This window comes from Mirounga leonina, unplaced genomic scaffold (genome assembly GCF_011800145.1).
Source record: "Mirounga leonina isolate KUSES-001 unplaced genomic scaffold, KU_Mleo_1.0 Mir_353, whole genome shotgun sequence".
NCBI lineage: Eukaryota > Metazoa > Chordata > Mammalia > Carnivora > Phocidae > Mirounga > Mirounga leonina.
This window is the reverse complement of record NW_023270699.1, coordinates 125214-133777: the sequence shown is the minus strand read 5'-3', so window position 1 is coordinate 133777 and position 8564 is coordinate 125214.

Genomic DNA, 8564 nt, shown 5'->3' with positions numbered 1-8564 from the left:
CTGACTGTGGCTTGTTCTTCCCTCTCTTTAGAGTATTTTAAACAGAAGTTCTTAAGTTTTATTTGTCCAGTTTGACATTGTTTTCTTTTATGGGTAACACTTGCTGTGTCCTGTTTAAGGAATCTTTTCCTATTCCAAGGTCTATAAGATGTTCTGTAGTCTCTTGTATAGCTTAAATTGTTTTATCCTTGGCGTGTAGATCAGCACTCCACCTGGCCTGGGTTTCTGCCACAGTTGTGAGGGAGGGGTTGAGATTAATTTCCCCCCATGAGGTAGATGCTTCAGTCGTGGATTTTCACCTTCTTTCCTTTTCTGATGCATGCACCAACACTTGACTTTTCCTTTAGAAATGCTTTAGCTGCAACTACATATTTTGATATATTTTTAATATCTCCCAGTTTCAAATATTCTCTGATTCCCATTATGATTTCTTCTGTTGTACCATGGGCTACTTAGAAATTGTGGCATAATTTCAAAAGATGGGATTTTCTAGTTATTTTTTCTTATTAATCTCTAGCTGAATGTCCCTGTGGTCCAAGAACAACCGGAATGATTTCACTCTCCTGAAATTTGCCGACTCGCACGTGTCAGCTGCGTTTGCGTACTTGAGTGTGTCTCCTGTTGTTGGACACAGAGCTCTCAACACGTCATTGAGATCAAGTCTGTCAGTTGTCTTGTTCAGACAGTTGGCTCTTGACTGATACTTTTGTCTGCTTGTTCTGTCAGCCGGACTTAGAGTCTCTCAGTCTGCTCAGGCCGGGTGGTGGAAACAACGGTTGAGCTCTGGAGCCTGGGAAGACCAGGACCAAGGGGCCGGACAGTTTGGTTCCAGATGGCCATCTTCTCCATGTGTCCAGGGAGAGGGAGCAGGGGCTCCCTGGTGTCTCTTCCTGGAAGAGACAGTTCTGCCTGAATGAGAACTGCACCTCAGTGAACTCATTTAACCTCACTATTTCCTTAAAGCCCCGATCTACAAATACAGTCACATTGGGGGTCAGGGCTTTGCTATGTACTGAATGTTGGTGCCCCTCCAAAACTCATAGGTTGAAATGTAATCCCCCCACTGTGATGGTATGAGGAGGTGGGGTCTTTGGGAGGTGATTAGGTCTTGAGGATGCAGCCTGCATGAGTGGGGTTAATGCCCTCATGAAAGAGACCCCAGAAAACACCCTTGTCCCTTCTCCCACATGAGCACACAGCGAGCAGCCCATGTGGAAGCCAGGAAGCAGGCTTTCACCAGACACGAATGTGCTGGTACCTTGATGTTGGACTCCCAGCCTCCAGACTGAAAGAAATGAATTTCTGTTATTTATAAGCCCCCGAGTCTCTGATCATCTGTTACAGTGGCCGGAGCAGACAGGCCTCAACCCATGGATTTTGGAGGACACAATTCAGACCATAGCATCCTGCCTCCTGGCCCCCAAAATTCATGTCCTTCTCGCATGCAAAATACGTTCATTCCATCCCAACAGCCCCAAAGTCTTAACTCATCCCGGCACCTCCCAGAGCCTGGGGCAGAATCCCTCTCCTGTGCTGAACTTCTAAAACGGTGATGGGGCGGGCACAGTGCAGATGTCTGCAGAGAACTTGGAAGAACAACAAGGTGGGAAACCCAGCAAGCAAAACCCACCAGCTCTTCAGGATCATTAACCTTGTTGGTCGGATGCCCACTGGGGATGGGCATTGGGGCAGCAACCCATCCTGCTGCTCTAGGGGGAAAGAGCTGTGGGGGGCATGGCAGCCCTGGGGCCCTTCCCTTTCCTGGCTGGGGGGCTGTGATGTCGATCCCACGTTCTTCTGGCTTTTAACATTTGCTCTGCAGCTTTGGTCTTCAGCAGTTTTATCACATTGTCTCTGTGTAAACTTTTTGAATAGCCTGGAGTTCATGAGCTTCTTGAATCTGTGGGTGGATATTATTCATCGATCTTAGTACAACTGGGCGGTTTTGCTTTACATGTTTCTGCCCTGTTTTCTCTCTTCTCTGCATTTCGTCCCAGTTACACATCTGCTAGCAAACTACTTGCCACACCCCATATGACTCTACGGTCTTCTTTATTTTTCGTTCTTCTGGATGCTCATGCTTCCATCTCATGCTGTCCTATCCTCTCTGTCTGATCCTGGGCTCTGGGGTGCTTTCTTGGCCACGGCCATGGGGAGCATGAGGGACACAGAGCCCCTGCTTGTTTTCAACACCTGGGAGACACCAAGCAGATGGTGCAGATGAACTGCCAGCCTGGAGGACAGGAGGAAGGGGAGGCAGCCCTGAGCCAGCAGAACAGAACTTCCCGCAAAGCGCCGAGCCGGGGGTACAGCTCAGAGGAACTGCCGAGCTTACTGAGTTGTGTGTTGTCCTGGGTGTCTGTGGTCACGTGCTGAGGAAGCTGAGTGTCAGTGCGGCCCCTGGAGCAAACGTGCAGTCGGGATGGCTGTGGACCTCGGAAAACCAAGTGGGGATGGGTGAGCCCACAGGGGGTATAGGCTGTGTCTGGGTAATGCGGCGGGGAACAAGGAGTCACTTTGTAGGTATGGCCAGAACACGTCTTCAGAGTGTGGAGATCACCCACGGGGAGAGGCTGAGGCTCCAGCCCTGTGAGGACATGCAGGAGCCAAGCAGACAAGCAGTTGGCCTTCGCTTGGGGCGGGGGTTGTGTTTAGGAATACTTGTCTGCTCACTGGTCCCGGTCCCCACTGTGTGGTTTCTGTCCACCGAGTCCTTTGCATCCTCGAGCTGACAGCTGTGAGCATCTGACCCCAGGGACTGCAAAGCAATCTCAATATTGTGACAGGAAGACCTCGTGCAAGATGCATTTGGCCGGTTCTTTACAAAACGTGCTCTGCACACACGGAGACGGCGCCCCAGGGGTCCAGACTGTGCGTGTGGGGCTTCTTTCTCTGCAATTCAGCTGCTAACTGCATCAGCAGGCTTTCACCCAGCAGGGGGCTGGCTAATGCGTGTGCAGCCATGTGAGCTCAGATGAGACCCCAGGCCACAAGACCACTCGCCGGCCGGATCTTTCTGCAGGGTGATGAAGATGCTCGGCTCCACCCTGCCTCAGGCTGGGGTGTTGGAAGTCCCGTCACTGGACTGGGCTCCGGCCTCTGAGGGTTTGCCTCATCCTGGCCAATCCGTGCACCCCAGGTGCTCTGAGTGTGGACACTCCTGCTTAGCAAGGGGGACGAGAGGCCCCACACCTCACTGTTGTTTCCAGCCCTGTGGGGCTGAGTCTTCCACAGACAGCACCAAGGGCAGGATCTCCCTCTCCACTGAGCAGCTGAGGTGGGCCCAGGTGCAGCACAGGTGTAACCTGAGTGTGGAAGATGGTTGGTGCAGAAGCAGAGGGATCCGAGGCCCAGCCTGAGGATGCAGGCTCCGGGAGGACCCAGAGCCTTTGTCCATCAGCAGAGGACATGAGGCCCATAGACAGCCTCACTTAAGTATACCACACGGCTCCCTTGCAGCCCATTGGAGCCAGTGGGTTCTCTGCCTGTGGAAGTACCTGGTGTCGTTTTCCTTTAAGTAGGAGGCCCTTGGAGGTTCCCTTAGTGAATCAGAGCCTGGAAAGAGGACTTAGGGGTCAACTGGGTCAAGTTCCAGCTTTGCGTCCCTCTCCCCCTCTCAACTGTGCCTCGAATGCTGTTGGCCTTGTTGCCCTGAAGACCAAGACCTCTTGATGTTCCATGTGTGTCTGGGGGCGACTGCCATGCTCCGTGGCTAACAGAGGGGTCTCTGTGTTCATCAGCTCTGCCCAATGTCTCTGGAGCCTTTTAGGAAGGGGCAGCAGATAAAATGGTGACTCACCCTCACATGCAAACTCAGGCCCTTCTTTTCCTCCCACTGACTGTGTGTGGGCATCCTCTTTCACGGGTTTTGTGGAATTTTGTCCCCTACTCCAGCAACCCCACCTGAGCAGGGATCCCCCTGGGCTGTGCCTGGCGGGGGCTGGGACAGGGAGCCATGGCTGAGGGGCTTGGGCCCCACATGCCTCCAGAACGAGCTTGCACCCCTATTTGGTGGGTCCAGAGGGGCTTCCTTAGCTCTACCATCGGGACCCTGCATCTGGTGGGGCCCCTGAGGATTTATATTCCTTCCCTGAAGTGAGCAGAGCCACTGAGCTCTGGCCTTCCTCCACTCCAAGGCTGACACTCAGGCCAGCGGCTAGTGAGAGAAGAGGAGAGGGTCCGGACTCTGGGATCCCTGGACTGGGACCCCAGCAAACACCATGGTCTCTGTAAAGAGGGTCCTGCAGAGAGTTTATGAGAAAACCTGCAGGCAGCTTGGGGCCACCCAGGAGAGAGGGACAAAGCTAGTCTCAGACACTCGAAGCTGAGGACCAGGGACTGCTGGTGACATCCCTACAGGCCAGCCTCCAGGTAGGAGAGGACAAGGCCAGGCCAGAAGAACTCAGCAGCCCTGCCAGCCCTGGGGTGAGGGTCAGCCCTCTGCCCCCACACCTGCACACCCACAGGGACAGGCCAGGTCCTGGGTTAGAGCCGCCAGTGGCCATAGCATGGCTGATGCCCCGAGGAGGGCCTGCATGCACCCCTTGCCTTGGGCAAACAGCAAGCTGGCTATGTGGGAGGAGGAGGCTCATGGAAGCACCCCCTCCCCAGGAGTGAGAAGGGGCAGGTGGAAGGAGAGTTACAGGGGAGGAAAGTCAGAGAGTGACTTCAGGGCTCTGCCCTGGCGAGGGCCGGGCTGGGCCCGGCCAGGGTGGGTATTGTGTTAGATGCTGCCCTTTGCCTGTCTGCACCTCTCTCCTGGAAAGTTAAAGATCATGACATCATCTTTGTGATGACCTAGCATGTTGAGAGAAGCCCATCTGGGATTGATGCTATGTCCCAGCATCTAGCTTGTGACCTACTTTCACAAGAAATGAGGAAAGTACAGAGTGGAGCCCCTACAAAGGCCTGTTGGTCCTGGACTGGACCTGAGCAAGGAGGTGGGAGGACCTTCGAGCTGTGCATCTTGTCTCCGGAACCCTCCCCCCAGAGCTTGCGGCAGCCGGGAGGCCCCGGGCATGGGCTTTATTGGTATTCAACATATGCATTTGTTTCGAGTTTATATTAGCATACATTTAAGTTATATGATACAGATAATTTAGGTTGACACAGTGAGATAGAAATTTTTTTCTTTAGAAATTGTCCATACATTATCCATGCAAGAAATATTGGCCTGACACAAGACACATGTCCTCAACTTCGCAACACGGTGAGAAGTAACCAGGATATACTGCACTTTACTGTGGAAACCAACACCCACTTCTGCTCCTGCCAGAGGCTTGGGACGGTTGCTTTATTTTCAAGGGGACTTTACCTTCCCTGCCCACATCACAGGGATGTGGCGAGGATCAGGTATATGGAAATGCGTTGGAATCTGCAAGGCAAGAGATATACTCCATCCACCCATCTGTCCATTTGTCCATCCATCCCTCTGTCCATCCATCTGTCTGTCTATTCATCTGTTTGTCCATTTGCCTTTATTAAGCTTTCTTTGCTGGAGTCAGCCCCATTCACACTCATGAACACGGATGCTCACAGAGCCCTGAGAGTCACATTAATCCTCTTTTATAGACTAATAAATGGAACGTGAAGAGGTTAAGAGGCTTCCCCAAGGTCACGCAGCTGCCAGGCAGGCGCTGGACTGACCATGTGTTGTGACAGACATTGGCGTGATGGATGGTGATTTCGGGTGTGTTAAGAGAAGGCCCCTTGTGGGTTGGGAAGGGGTGGGGACGGGCAGCCTTCTTCATTGCCCTGCAGCCCTTGCTCTCTCCCTAATGCACAAACCTCATTTGAGCTATTCTGCTCCACTGCACACAGCCCAGAGGGCCATGAGTAATGCGGAGGAGCTGGGACCTCTGGGGAAAGCAAAGGGTTGGCTTTTGGGGAAGACCGGCCACATCAGCTGGGAGTACTGTTAAGTGTGGCCTGGGAAATTAGTCCCATGTTTAAAACTAAAATGCCATTTAATAAACTCACCCTGGAAGTGAATGCATTCTCTGCCATGCGAGGGGCTCCGCATGTATTCAGAGCAAATCAAATTGTGGTGATGCTGGTGATAATGATGACCATTGACATTTACTGCTATTTTGGGCCAGACTTCATGCAGCATCTTTAAGAAGGTAAGAGTGCCAATTTTACAAAAAGGAAATGGGCTACATATTAAAAACCACATAAAAGTAGAGGTTGAGTGAAGCCCTAACAGGAATAAGTGTGTTTGTTTTTTAATGTGCTAGAACATAATAATATTAAATGACTTCTAAAATAACTAGGAAAACATGGCTGTAGCCCTCAACAATCTACTCTCTTTTGCATCCAAGGGCAACAGCTCACCTCCAAAATCCATCAAAGTTCAGTCTGAACACAGAAGAGACAAGGTGGAGGCAAGCATAACTTCAATATTTTCAGCAGTATTTTGTATTAATTTGATGTTTCATGTTGCCCTTCTTATATTTTGGGGAGCTATATTTGTTGAAATATTCTCCCTTAAAAAATACAGTATTTGTCAGCATTCTTCCAAGAAGCAGAACCAATAGGATTTATGTGCATATATCTGTATCATCTCTCTATTTCTATATCCACCTATATCATGTATATCTTTATCCTTGTCATCAATATCCGTATCCATGTATCGGTGTCCTCTCTCCCACAGGCTGGACACTCAGGACACGTCATGCTGGAGTTTGACTCTGAAGGTAGTCTGCTATCAGAAACCCCTCTTTCTCAGGGAGGTCAGTCTCATCTCTACTAAGACCTTCATCACCCTAGAGAGCGTCATCTGCTTTACTCAAAGTCTAATGATTTAAATGTTAATCACATCTAACATATACCTTCACAGAAAAATCTAGAACAATATTTGGCTAAATAGGCCTAGCCAAGTTGGCACAAAACTAACCTTCACAAGTACCATTCATTTTTTTTTTATTCTTATTTTAATCCCCATACATTACAACATTAGTTTTAGATGAAGTGGTCCATGATTCATTGTTTGTGCACAACACCCAGTGCTCCATGCAGAATGTGCCCTCCTCAATACCCGCCACCAGGCTAACCCATCTTCCCACCCCCCTCCCCTCTAAAACCCTGTTTGTTTTTCAGAGTCCATCGTTTCTCATGGTTCGTCTACCCCTCCGATTTCCCCCGCTTCATTCTTCCCCTCCCGCTACCTTCTTCTTCTTCTTCTTTTTTTTTTTCTTTATATTGCATTATTTGTTTCAGAGGTACAGATCTGAGATTCAACAGTCTTGCACAATTCACAGCGCTTACCAGAGCACATACCCTCCCCAGTGTCTATCACCCAGTCCCCCCATCCCTCCCACCCCACCCCCCACTCCAACAACACTCAGTTTGTTTCCTGCGATTAAGAATTCCTCATATCAGTGAGATCATATGATACATGTCTTTCTCTTTTTGACTCATTTCGCTCAACATAATACCCTCCAGTTCCATCCACGTCGTTGCAAATGGCAAGATCTCATTCCTTTTGACGGCTGCATAATATTCCATTGTATATATATACCACATCTTCTTTATCCATTCATCTGTCGATGGACATCTTGGCTCTTTCCACAGTTTGGCTATTGTGGACATTGCTGCTATAAACATCGGGGTGCACGTACCCCTTCGGATCCCTACTTTTGTATCTTTGGGGTAAATACCCAGTAGTGCAATTGCTGGATCATATGGTAGCTCTATTTTCAACTTTTTGAGGAACCTCCATACAGTTTTCCAGAGTGGCTGCACCAGTTTGCATTCCCACCAACAGTGTAGGAGGGTTCCCCTTTCTCCGCATCCCCGCCAACATCTGTCGTTTCCTGACTTGTTAATTTTAGCCATTCTGACTGGTGTGAGGTGGTATCTCATTGAGGTTTTGATTTGGATTTCCCTGATGCCGAGCGATATTGAGCACTTTTTCATGTGTCTGTTGGCCATTTGGATGTCTTCTTTGGAAAAATGTCTGTTCATGTCTTCTGCCCATTTCTTGATTGGATTCTTTGTTCTTTGGGTGTTGAGTTTGATGAGTTCTTTATAGATTTTGGATACTAGCCCTTTATCTGATATGTCATTTGCAAATATCTTCTCCCATTCTGTCGGTTGTCTTTTGGTTTTGTTAACTGTTTCCTTTGCTTTGCAAAAGCTTTTTATCTTGATGAAGTCCCAATAGTTCATTTTTGCCCTTGCTTCCCTTGCCTTTGGCGATGTTTCTAGGAAGAAGTTGTAGCAGCTGAGGTCAAAGAGGTTGCTGCCTGTGTTCTCCTTGAGGATTTTGATGGACTCCTGTCTCACATTGAGGTCTTTCAACCATTTGGAGTCTATTTTTGTGTGTGGTGTAAGGAAATGGTCCAGTTTCATTCTTCTGCATGTGGCTGTCCAATTTTCCCAACACCATTTGTTGAAGAGACTGTCTTTGTTCCATTGGACATTCTTTCCTGCTTTGTCAAAGATTAGTTGACCATAGAGTTGAGGGTCCATTTCTGGGCTCTCTATTCTGTTCCATTGATCTATGTGTCTGTTTTTGTGCCAGTACCATGCTGTCTTGATGATGACAGCTTTGTAATAGAGCT